Source organism: Somniosus microcephalus, unplaced genomic scaffold, assembly GCF_052327205.1.
Source record: "Somniosus microcephalus isolate GS21.2 unplaced genomic scaffold, FLI_Smic_1.0 unresolved_chr9, whole genome shotgun sequence".
NCBI classification, from domain to species: Eukaryota; Metazoa; Chordata; class Chondrichthyes; order Squaliformes; family Somniosidae; genus Somniosus; species Somniosus microcephalus.
In genome coordinates, this window is record NW_028225187.1 from 33342952 (window position 1) to 33356693 (window position 13742).

A 13742-nucleotide genomic window follows, 5' to 3' on the forward strand; every position below is an offset into this window, starting at 1 on the left:
CCCCACGTATTTAATCCCCCTAACACTAAGGGTCAATTTATCATAGCCAATCAACCTAACCCGCACATCTTTGGACTGTGGGAGGAAACCAGAGCACCCGGAGGAAACCCACGCAAACACGGGGAGAATGTGCAAACTCCACACAGACAGTCACCCGAGGCCGGATTCGAACCCGGGTCCCTGGCGCTGAGGCAACAGTGCTAACCACTATGCCACCGTGCTGGAAGAGTTTTTTGTTATGCATCATTAAAATATGTGGGTATTCAAAGCATGCAATTTACTCTTACTGGTATTACAGATGGATTTGTTTCACTGACTCTACGTTCCATATATCAATCACAGGGTTGCAGTAAAGGGAGAAAAGGGCAACACCATAAAGACAATTCTCAGCAAACTACACCTACAATTCAGGAAACCTGACAAAAACGAATGCTGTGCTACTGACAGGATTTTGTTACGATACATTTTACCCTCATTAAATGGTTTTGTTGGCACTTCCTTCTGCAGCTGTTGTGCTACCTACGCAACGGATTAAGACCTCGGCATTGCTCTACTTCCAGACCGTTACTTTTTCCGGTCCTGTCCGTCTACGTTCCGCTCCTCACTCCAATTCTTTGCAACATGGCGGATGATCATATTTTCTCTCTTAGCGAATAACTCTTCTATTCTCTTTCCCTTGAAACACAACGTCATGACAACGCGATTGTACCTGAGCAAAAATCCAGTGGCGCAAACTGCTTGTAAACTCGTAATTATTGAGCACGGATAATGAAGAGTAATTGGATTATGTTGCGAATCAGCTCAGAAGGCTGTAGCAGATCTCTTCGATTGCCAAATTATGTTTACAGTGGGAAGTAACTATTCGGCCAATGGTGCCTGTGGCAGTTCTTTGCAAGAGCTATCCAACTGTTCCCACTCACCTGCTCTTTCACCATAGCCCTGCCAAAGTTTCCTTTCCAAGGATGTATCCAATTCCTTATTGAAAATTTATATTAATTCGGTTTCCAGAACCTCCTCATTGTTTCCGTCTGTTCCAAATTTCGTGTCAGCTGCAAACGTTGAAATTATGCCTTTATTACCAAATCCAGTCAAAGTCTATGTAAAAAAGAGCAGTGGCATTAATATCTATTCCTGGGGACAGAACAACATTCTGCCATATTGTCTAAAAAAATGAAAACTAATATTTACAATGCCGGTTGATTTGACAATGGAAGGGTTAAATATTCAAACACAATGTGCACATAAGAATGTCGAGATCTCAGTATTATAATACATCTTCTGCCTAACTGGCCTGCCACCACTTCCCTATTTGCAACATCCAATCTGACAACGGTTCTGTTCTACTTCCTGCCGTTGGAGAAGTTACCTGGCGAGTGAGATAACAGGCATGTAGTCAATCGTTCCACAGAGGACATTTTCTGGGCATTGCGACTGAACAGGTTTGAAGATACAATCGCAGACATACACCTGTTTGCCTCAAGTGAAAATAAAATTATTCAAACATTTAAATTATATACTCCCGAATTATTAATGTAATGCATTTCCTAAGATGAAGATTGAATCCATCTGCTTTTTTCTGAGGCACTGCAATTCATACCTTCAACAATTCATACCTTATCCATTGCAGTTTGAACATAGGAATGTAGGAACATAAGAACAGGAATAGGCCTTTCAGCCCCTCGAGCCTAAGTACAGATACGCACCCTTGCCCCATATCCCGCAATATCTTTAGTTAGCAAAACGCTACCAATCTCAGATTTAAGATTTATAATTGACCTAGCTCCAATTGCCATTGATGGAAGAGAGTTCAAAAGTTCTCCCATCCGTTGTGTGTAGAAGTGTTTCCTAATTTCACACCTGAAATGTCTGGCTCTCATTTTTAGACTATGCCCCCTAGTCCTAGAATCCACAACAAGCGGAAATATTTTCTCTCTATCTACCCTATCTGTTTCCCTTAATATCCTGAAAATTTGGATCAGATCACCCCTTAACCTTCTAAATTCTAGGGAATACAAGCCAATTTGTTTAAGCTCTACATTGAACTTAACCCTTGAAGTCCGGGTATCATTCTGGTAAACATACGCTGCACTCCCTCCAAGGTCAGCATATCATTCCTAAGATGTGCTGCCCAGAACTGCTCACAGTACACCAGGTTTGGTCTAGCCAATGTTTTGGATAGTGGTAGCATAACTTATAAACCCTTATATATTGTCCTCCAGATATAAAGACCGACATTCAATTAGCCTTTTTGATTATTGACTCAACCTCATCATGATATTGTAATGATGGATTTGCTGTCACTTTAACATCCGACCTGCAGACGAGGTGTGAACACTTGGTGTGTTGATTATGGTATGGAAACAGCAGCCTAGAAATTACGTGTAGTGTTGGTATTTCCGAGCCAGTTTCAGCAGCAAAAATACTCAGCAAAGCTGTGCGTTGTTATACAAATTACAATTGTTTCACTAAAGTCTTTCACCGAAGAGAATCTGCCTCCAATCCAGTATTGCCCACCACAATCAATGCCATGGGCAGTCTGGCCTCCAAGATGCAATGAGCGGGCTGTCCTGTGTTGAGAGATTGTGCAGAATGAACCTGTACTCTCTGGAGTTTAGAAGAATAAGAGGTGATCTCATGGAAATATATAAGATTCTGAAGGGATTGCCAGGGTAGATGCTGAGAGGTTGTTTTCCCCCTGGCTGGAGTGTCTAGGACTTGGAGGCATAGACTCAGGATAAGGGGTCGGCCATTTAAGACCGAGCTGAGGATGAATGTCTTCACTCAGAGGGTTGTGAATCCTTGGAGTTTTCTGCCCCAGAGTTCTGTGAATGCTGAGTCTTTGATTATATACAAGGCTGACGCAAATGGAGTCAAGGGATATGGAGCTCGGGTGGGAAAGTGAAGTTGAGGTCGATGATCAGCCATGATCTTTTTGAATAGAGGATCAGTCTCCAGGGTCCTTATGGCCAAAGCCTGCTCCTATTTCTGATGACCTTCCGTTCTTCTGTCCCATAGACAGCGTCCCATAGTTGTTTACAACGAGTCATAGATATGACTTAGCATCCCAGCATTAAGCCTGTAAAGTTCGAGTGTCATCCTCAGGATAGGCCAAACATGCTATATCCGGACAAAAATGCCCGATCATTGGGTAATCAACATTGAATCCAGACTCAATAAATCTCATGGATTGAGGAATTGAGTCAAACAAGCTGAAGGAGTCTTCCTGACAATGAACATCTTTTCCTCGACAAGTGATGAATTAGTGCTCTTCCATGTTGACCAACAATTACTGGAAGCACCTACTGAGTTAAAGGCGCAGAATGTGAGGTGATGATTGTGACTAGTCTGATGGAGCGGCTTCCAGCACTACTTTGTCAGGCCCCATAGTTCTTTAAGTGTCCAGGGCACTCAGCAGGTTCTTGAGGTTAGGTGAAGAGAATTGAATTGGCTTTATGCTGGCATCTGTTGAGGACCTCAGGAGCTGTACAAGAAACTGCATGTGCACAACACTTCTGGCTGAGCATGCTTGCGAACTCATCACCCTTGCGTTTTGCATTCACACATCATTAAGTCGGATGGGGATGTTCTAACCGACTCCTCCTCCAGTTAGTTGCACAATTTTGCACCCACATTCACGACTGGATGTGGTAGGATGGCGGACCTCTGACCTGATTTGTTGGTTCTGGAATGGCGCTGTCATGCTACTTCCGACTTTTATCTTGCATTTAGGCATGTGTTCCAGCTTCACCCGAGAGGCACTTCATTTTCTGGTTCACCTGGTGATGATCATCGCATGCACTTTGACACGCATTAAACTTAATTTGTTCATCTGACATCTTTGTGTCAGAGGAGTGAGGGTTATGCTGGTTTGTGGGCTACATATTTGTGATGGAATACAACTCTACTGCTGCTGATGTTGCACAACGACTCTTGAATGCACAATTTAGAGCTCATAGATCTGCCCTTAATCTATTCCACTTTTAATGGCGATAATGCTATACTTCACCACAGAGGGCGTCCTCAATATAAAGATAGGACCTGGTCTTTACCAATACTGTGAGTTGATCATCCTGCCAATCCAATCATGTCAAGTGGATCTTTTCCTCTCATTCGTTCTGAGATGTGTGCATCGCTGCCAAGGCTACCATTTATTGACCATCCCTATTTGCCCTTGAGAAGGTGGTGAAATGATGTAGTCCTTGCAGTGAAGGTGCTCCCACAGTGCTGTTAGTAAGGGAGTTCCAAGATTTTATCCCAGCGACGATAAAGGAACGGCGATATATTTCTAATTCAGGATGATGTGTGACTTGGAGGGGAACTTGCAGGTCACGTTGTTCCCATGCGCCTGCAGCCCTTGTCCTTGTAGGTGGTAGATGTCGCGAGTTTAGGTGGTGCTGGAAAAGAAGCCTTGGCGAGTTGCTGCCGTGCATCTTGTAGATGGTACACACTGCAGCAACAGTGCGCCGGTGGTGGAGGGACTGTAAGTTGAAGGTTGCGGTTGGGCTGCCAATCAAGAGGGCTGCGTTCACATGGATTTTGTAGTTTCTTGAGTGTTGTTGGAGCTGCACTCATCCAGGCAAGTGTTCCATCACACTCCTGACGTTTGCCTTGTACATGGTGGAAAATCTTTAAGGAGTCAGGAGGTGAGACACTCGACGCTGAATACGTCGTCTCTGACTAGCTCATGTTGCCACGGTGTTTATGTTGCTGGTCCAGTTAAGTTTATGGTCAATGCTGACCCCCAGTATATTGATGTTGGGGGTTTCGGCGACGGCAATGCTATTGACTGTAAAGGGGTGGTGATTAGAATCTTGCTTGTTGGAGATCTTTATTGCCTGGAGCTTGAGTGCCGTGAATGTTACCTGCCACTTATCAGCCCGAGCCTGATTGTCATCCAGGTCTTGTTGCATGGGGCATGGAATGCTTTATTTCCTGAGGAGTTCCGGAAGGAACTATACACTGTGCAATCATCAGCAAACATCCACACTTGTTAGCTTATGATGATGAAAGGCCATTGATAAAGCAGCTGGAGATGGTTGGGCTTACGAGGTTTCCCTGAGGAACTCATGCAGCAATATCCTGGGGCTGCGCTGATTGACATCCACAGCAACAATCATCTTCCTCTTTGCTTGGTTTGATTCAAGCCAGTGGATTGTTCCCACCCACCCGATTCACATTGACTTCAGCTTTACTATGGCTCTTGATTCCATCCTCGGTCAAAGGCGGCCTTGATGTCAAGGGCAGTCAATCTCGCCTCACCTCTGGAAGCCAGCTCCTTTGTCCATGTTTGGCCCAATGCTGTAATGAGGGCTGGAGTCACGTAGTCCTGACGGAACCCACACTTGTCATCAGTGAGCAGGTTATTGGTGAGTAAGTGTTGCTTGATACAACTGTCGATGAGACCTTCCATCTCTTCGAACCAGGGTTTGTCCCATGACTTATCAGTAATGCTTGAGTGAGGGATATGCCAGGCCATGAGGTTACAGATTGTGCAGGAACACAATTCTGCTGCTGCTGATTGCCAACTACGCCACATCGATGCCCAGATTTGAGCTGATAATTCTGCGACCGGTTTACTGAATAGCTTATTTGCTCGTGTTGGTTCTCTCTCCACCTGCAGCAAGTCCGGTCTGGCATCTGTGCCCTTCAGGTCCCGGCCAGTTCGGTCAATGTTGTTATTTCCGAGCCTATTGTAGAGCTAGACATTGCTGGTGGGGCAGGACAGAACCACGGACGTTAGCTGAAAGTTATTATTCTATGAATATGCGTACGTCAGGCTTTTACTTCACTAGGTTCGCCCAAACTGGCCAGCAGTCCACAGATGCCAGTGAGGAGGACATTGCAGGGTCTAGTGTGCGAGATAAGCCGTTGTTGTGATTTTATTCAATGTCTAGATCATAGCGTAATTATCAATTCGATGTTATTGCTTTATTCCTTTCTAGCTGTATTGATACAACTGAGTGGTTGTTTGACCAATTCAGAGGGCAGTTAGAAATCAAAAACATCGATGTGTGGCTGAAGTTATCTATAGCCCAGACCGGGTAAGGACTGTAGATTTCTTATGAGGAAATGTTTAGCAGGTTAGAAGAACGAGAGGTGATCTTATTGAAATCTATAATATTCTGAGGGGGCTCGACAGGGTAGAGGCAGGGAGGATGTTTCCCCTCGTGGGGGAATCTAGAACTAGGGGGCATTGTTTCAGTATAAAGGGTCGCCCATTAAAAACGGAGATGAGGAGGAATGTCTGCTCTCAGAGGGTCGTGATTCTTTGGAGTTCTGTACCACAAAGAGCTGTGGAGGCGGAGTCATTGAATATATTCCAGGCGGAGATAGACAGATTTTGAAACACATTGGAATCAAGGGTTATGGGGAGCGGGCAGCAAAGTGGAGTTCAGGCCACGATCAGATCAGCCATGATCTTATTGAATGGTGGAGCAGGCTGGAGGGGCCGAATGGCATACTCCTGCTCCTATTTATTATGTTCTTGTATTCGTATGTTTCCTTCACTAAAGCACAATAAGCTATGCTTGGAATATTGCGAATAGTTTAACTGTGTGTCAGGATCAGAGAACACACTTTCAGGTTAGTGCCAAACTAAGGATTTATCTCAGAGAGCAATATACACGAATTGAGTTAACTCGAACCGAAAGTAATACATCTCCGGAAAGATTGAGCAGACTGGGGATCCTTTCTGTAGAAAAAGGAACGCTGAGGGTTGAAGAGACTTTTAAGAATATGAGAGAAATTGAAAGGATTCCACTTGTGGGGAAACCAAAATTGGGGCCATAAATATTAGAGAATAACTGGTAAGTCAAACAGGAAATTTAGGAGCAATGTATTCAGCCAGAGTGTGGTTACAATGTGGAGCTGGCTAACACATGAAGTGTTGGTGCTAATAGCATAGATGCAGTTAATAGGGAAGATAGATAAATCACGAGGGATTAGGTTATGCTATAGGGTTAAATGAAAAGTGGTGGGAGGAGACTCACGTGATGCCTAAACATCGGCATGGACCAACTGGGCCGAAGGGCCTCTTTCTGTGCTTTTAATTCCATCTAATTCAATGTAAAAAGAGCATTAAGGAATGAAACCATGGCCGGAGACGCTCGGATTTGAACTGTGTGTTTTCCCATCTGAAACTGTAACTTTTGGCATTGGGAGATGAACTCTTTGCATGATTTCATTCACTCTTACCATTAATCAGAGAAGGCAACCGTGTTTTCAACTAAATCAATCGTGATACAAAACCAAAATACTGTGGATGCTGGAAATCTGAAATAAAAACAGAAAATGCTGGAAATACTCAGCCGGTCAGGCAGCATCTGTGGAGAGAGAAACAGAGTTAACGTTTCAGGTCGATGACCCTTCGTCAGAACTGGCATAAGGTTGGAGATGGAAGTGCAGGGCCAGGTGGAGGGGGCAGGGGGGAGGGGAGGAAAGAACAAAAGGGAAGGTCTGTGATAGGATGGAAGGCAGGAGAGATTAAGATACAAAAGGGATGATGTGCAAGGCAAAAGTAGATGACAATGGGTCAAGTTAAGAAACAAAAGATGGCTCTAGATGAAGGGGAAATGGCAATGGCAGAATGAAGGACAGCTGCCATGTGAGAGAGAGAAAAATATAGATAAAAAAAGATAGGGGCAGAGGTTATGATCTGAAATTGTTGAAAATTATGCTGTGTCCAAAAGGCTGTAAAGTGCCGAATCGAAAGATTGAGGTGCTGTTCCTCAAGCTTACGTTGAGCTTCATTGGAACAGTGTAAAAGGCGGCAAACCATGAGGTGTGAGTGGGAGTGGAGTGGAGACTTAAAGTGACAGGCGACTGAAAGCTCGCGGTCCCCCTTACAGACTGAATGGAGGTGTTCCATCAAAGCGGTCACCCAATCTGTGTTTGATCTCCCCAAGGTAGAGGAGACTGCACCGTGAGCAGTGAATACAGTATACTAAATTGCAGGAATTGCAAGTAAATCGCTGTATCACCTGCAAGGGGTGTTTGGGGCCCTGGGCAGTGGGAAGGGACTGGTATAAGGGCATGTGTTGCATCTCCTGCGCAAGGGAATTCATTTAAGGAAGCTACAACAACAACTTGTGCATATATATATATATATTGCGCCTTTAACTTAGTAAAACGTCCCAAGGTGCTTCACAGGAGTGCGATAAAACGAACAAAAATTGACAGCAAGCCACATAAGAAGAATTTAGGGCAGATGATTAAAAGTTTGGTGAAAGTGGTAGGTTTTAAGGAGCGTCTTAAATGAGGAAATAGAGGTAGAGAGGTGGAGCGGTTTAGGGAGGGCTCTCCCGAGGTTATGGCCTAGGCAATAGAAGGCACAGCCACCATGGTTGAGCGATTATAATCAGGGATGCTCAAGAGGGCAAAGTTAGAGGAACACAAATATCTCGCAGAGCTGTGCGGCCGTAGGAGATTACAGAGATAGGGATGGTCGAGGGCCATTGGAGGGTTTTGAAGAAAAGGATGACAATTTTGAAATCGAGGTGTTGCTTTACCGGTAGCCAATGTCGGACAGCGAGCACAGGGGTGATGGGTGAAGGGAATTTGCTGCGTGTTAGGACACGGGGCAGCCGAGGTTCCTACATTTATCTTATTGTAATACAGCATGTTCAATGTGTTCTGTACCAGAAAGGCATCCGTCAATCAATGGAAATACTGTCAGAAGGCAGCATGCTCTCTGCTTTTGAATGCTTCTACATCTTCGGAACTGACATGCAATTTTTAATGATTGTTACAGAGATATCAGTAACATGCAGAAAATGAACAATCCATGACCGCATGCAGAAAGACGTGAATGACATTTAGCCTTCAGGGATAAGTGGCAGATAACATTTGCGATACTCAAGTGACAGGCAATGACTATCGACAATAAGCGAGAGTCTCACCATCTTCCCATGACACTCAACGGTATTAAATGTTGGGGGGGTTACCATTGACCAGAAACTTAACAGGACCAGCCGCAAAAACATTGTGGCAACAAGAGCGTGTCAGCAGCTGGGTAGTCTGCGGCAAGTGTCTCACCACCTCACTCCCCAACACCCTTACACCATCTACAAGGGAAAAGTCAGGATTGTGATTGAATGCTCTCCCCTTGACTGGATGAGTGCAGCTCCAACAACACTCAAGAAGCTCGACACCGTTAAGGGAAAAGCAGCCCGCTTGATGGGCACCCCATCCACCACCTTAAACACCACTCCCTTCACAACCAGTGCACTGTGGCAGCAGTGTGAACAATCTGAAAGATGCACTGCAGCAACTCGCCAAGGCTTCTTCGGCAGCAGTTCCCAAATCCATGACCTCAAACTCCTAGAAGGACAAGGGCAGCATACGCATAGGAACAACATCACCTCCAAGTTCCACTTCAGCTCACACATCCTGACTTGTAAATAAATCGGGCCGGTTATTCATTGTCGCTGGATCAAAATCCTGGAACTCCCTCCCTAACAGCACTGTGGGAGTACCTTCACCACACGGAATGCAGCGGTTCAAGAAGGTGGCTCACCACCACCTTCTCACGGGCAACTAGGGATGGGCAATAAATGCTGGCATTATCAGCGATGGCCAAATCCAAATAATGAATACAACACGTGAAATAAAAGCTGTTTGTACAGCAAAAGGCAGTGTTATTAAAAACAAATTTAAAATACGGGAAATATGGTGATGACCCCTCGAGAAAAAAGAAATATTATTTGGTTATGTTAGAAATTTAAGAAACTGTTCTCTAATGTTCCATTGTGGGAACGGTAGCATAGTGTTAATGTTACTGGACTAGTAATCCAGAGGCCTGGGCTAATAAGTGGGGAACAAGAGTTCAAATGCAACTGGGGAATTGGAATTCAATTAATTAAATAAATCCAAAATAAAGAGTTCGTACCAGTAATGGTGACTATGTAACTGCCGGATTGTCAAAAAATCCCATCTGTTTCATTAATGTCCTTTAGGGAAGGAAATCTGCCGTCCTTTCCTGGTCTGGCCTATATAACACTCAAGGGCAATTAGCGATGGGCAATAAATTCTGAACTTGCCTTCAACACCAAAATCCCATGAATGAATAAATAACAATTTATGTGATAACTTAACGCGCCCTAGAGCTCTACATCTATTACGATTATCAATCAATCATGAATCAGTCACGTAATAGTGCACTCAGGTTTATATTAATAAATTGGGCATTAATTTTAATGTCACATGCTCACTTTCTATCGCCTCTCCGACCAGCGGATGGAGAAGAACTAAATGGAAAAGCATAATGGAGCAATTGAAAAACTTTGCACAGGAGCAGCTTAGTGATCTCCAGGCAAATACAACAATTGTCGAAGCTTGGATGTTGTCACTTCCTAACTTGTTATATAATCGTAGAAACCGAATCATAGAATCATAGAATTTTAGAATGGTACAGCACCGACAGAGGCCATTCGGCCCACCGGGCCTGTGGCGGCTCTTTGAAAGAGCTATCCAATTCATCCCACTTCCTGCTCTTTCCCCATTGCCATGCACGTTTTTCATTTTACATGTGTACATCCAATTTTCTTTCAAGACTTAACATTCAATCTGCTAGCACGACCATTTCAAGTAGGACAGCCCAGAACATAACATCTTGCTGCATAAAAAAAATTCCTAACTCGCACTGTGGATCCTCTGCTATTTACCTTATGTGCCCGTGGTGCAGTTTCTGCTTATCATCGATGTATAGGGTGATTGTCAACGCGGCATCACATGGCCATGACTGAATTCTTGCCATCAGCACGGGAGGGATCGGAGGCAGTGTAACAGCGGGAGTCACTTTTGAACATCGCATTTTTTAAGCAGCTCAGTGTCATCAAACATCTCTGAACATGGCTCTATTAATGTAATTAAAACTACATCTGACCGTCAAACGGAACACTGTGAAATTGCAACAGTTATTCATTTCTTTCTGGCGCAAAAACACAAAAGCAAAAGAGCCACAACCACGGCTATCAAAAGAAATTAAGGAGAGTATTGGATCGAAAGAGAAGTCATATAAAGTTGCCAGGAAAAGTAGCAAGCCTGAGGATTGGGAGCAATTTAGAGTTCATCTAAAAAGGGAAAAGAGATTGATTAAGAGGAGAAAAAATGAGTATGAGAGAAAACTTGCAAGGAACATAAAATCGGATTGTAAAAACTTTTACAAGTATGTAAAAAGTAAAAGATTAGAGAAGACAAATGGAGGTCCCTTACAGTCATAAACGGGAGTATTTATAACGGGGAACAAGGAAATGGTGCGGTGATTAAACAAATACTGTGGTTCTGTCTTCATGGAAGAGGAAACAGTTAACTTTCCAGAAATGCTATCGAACCAAAGGTCTAGTGAGAAGGAGGAATTAAAGGAAATCATTAATAGTAAAAAAATAGTGCTGGAGAAATTAATGGGAATGAAAGCTGATAAATCCCCTGCGTGACTGTATTATTCCTTTTTAACTTTCCTCTACCTCTGTCAGTTTCTGTCTCCATTTCTCCAAAAATTTCTCGCAGTTTTCTCTTGCTCACAAACTCCTATCTTTCTCTTAATTTCTGCTGAATGTGTGCTGCTTTTTAAATTTATATACCTGTGCCTTTACTGTTTATGTTTATCCTCCGTGTAACTTTCCTCATTATATTTATATCTTTCTATTTTCCTCCATCTCATCTTTTGCCGGTTTCTCTTTCTGCCTTCTCAGTGTATTTGCCCATTAATTTCTCCCTCTCTCCCTCTTTCTCTCTATTCTTTTTTCTCTCCTGTTTCTCTATCCATTTCAACATCTACATCTCTTACTCTTTGCTTCTTTACCTATTTTGATTGGTCTCTTGTTGTGTTTACTTTCTTTAACGTGTTACCTCTGCCCCTCTACGCTCTGCAATCAGTTTCACTTTCGGTTGCTCTACGTTTCTTTTCTGTCTCTTTCTTCCCTTCTGAGTTCTGACCTATATTTTGTCTCTGTTTTAGGGTTCTCACTATCTGTCATTTCCACTTTCCACCTGCCACTATATGTATGTTTATCTCTCTATGTAACTCTATATTCTTTTCTTTGCCTTTCTCTATCTATTGATAACCTATCTCTTTATCTATCTCTGTCATTCTGTGTCTCCATTTATGTGCAGTGCAGAGCTCTGACCAGGCCCAGAGCGGCGACTGTGATTGGCGGGTTTGCCCATGTTGCTGTCGGTGCAGGGCAGGCCTTTACTGGAACTCCAGCTGAGCACTTTAGTGCCGCCTTTTTGAGAAACAATTAATGTGTCGTCATCGGAGCGAGTCCCGCCTCAATAGGTCAGATCATCAACAAAAAATAATAACAGGATCAGATTTAAGATCATTTTAGGACTCTGGGCTGTTAATAAAAATGTAGTTTCGGCCCAGTGGGGACTGAGGGAATGAAGCATGGAATGGGAATCAGTTTTACTGCTTGAAACCCTTCCGCTCTTTCTATGATTTAACTAATTTAACTATTAGATTGAGAGGGTATTTCACCGCGTTCTTCAGCTCCTCTCTGAATGTAGTCTGGGTCACAGCATAAATACACGTGTTGGTGCAGGAACTGAGAAGCTGCAGCATTCCTGCTGTGGCTCCTGGGATATAAAGAGGGTCATTGACGGAGGAAGCATAAATCTTTGCAATTCGCTGATAGAGAATAAATATAAAATCAGGGTCACCCATAACAGTATAAAACTGCCAAATATACTGAAGAGTAAAATGATGGATTTCCTTCGGTTCTCCATCTCTGGATCCTTGTGATTACCTTCATTGCTGCTGACACTTTCATAGATCCTTCTCTGCTTCAGTGTGATGGACTCACTGACTGTCACTGGACTTCATTGTAAAATGAAATATTTTGAGGATATGCTGTATCAGTTTGCACTGTATCTGTTGGAATCAGAAGCCCTTCTATTGATCTGGAGATTATAAGGAGCAGCGGTGATGTTGGCGTTTTGTTAACTGAAAAATCGTCCCATCTAATGCTGCAATTTATAATTACAGGAGAAAGGACTTCAATTACTTATAGTTCTGTTTGGTAGAGATATTCGATTCTGTTGATTCCATGTATTACAGATGAAGGGAAGAGTGCAGATGAACAGGAGGAGACGTGGATCATCTGCAGAGATATTTAATTTTTCAGAGATCTCGCCAATGGACAAACTGACACTGAGAATAGGATCAATGAGCACGGAGCATGTGAGCAGAATTTCGGCGTTGTAGGATAGGATTGAATCGGATGTGAAAAAGCTTTGGCAAAGAGAGTACAGACAGTGCGGAATGATAGAGGAGCTATAGAGAAACAGGGAGGGAGAAGGCAAGCGAGAAGGATATGTTTAGTGAAAGTGAGAGAGAGGGAGCTACTGAAACCTCGAGTAAAATTACAAGTAGATGTGACTTCAAGGTGTTATTAGGATGTGGTCAGATTTGGTGAGATGTTATTGTTGGACCCGCTCCCTGTGTTTGTGCGTCAGATCCTCTGTCTGTTTTCGTGAATGTTATTTTTCCTTACTTTATGACTTATAAGTACACATTCTTAAAAATTAATTAACATATAGGATGCATGAATTAGTAATCGTAATCAATTATTGGAATAGTGGATTTTTAAAACTGTGCAACAGATGAATTCAATAAAAAATGAGGCAGTTATAACGGATATATTTGAATTTGAATTTGATGTAACTGAATTGCTGAGTTAATTATTTGACCACATTTTAAACCCAACAAGCTGACACCAGTAAACACAGAAATGAATGTTTGA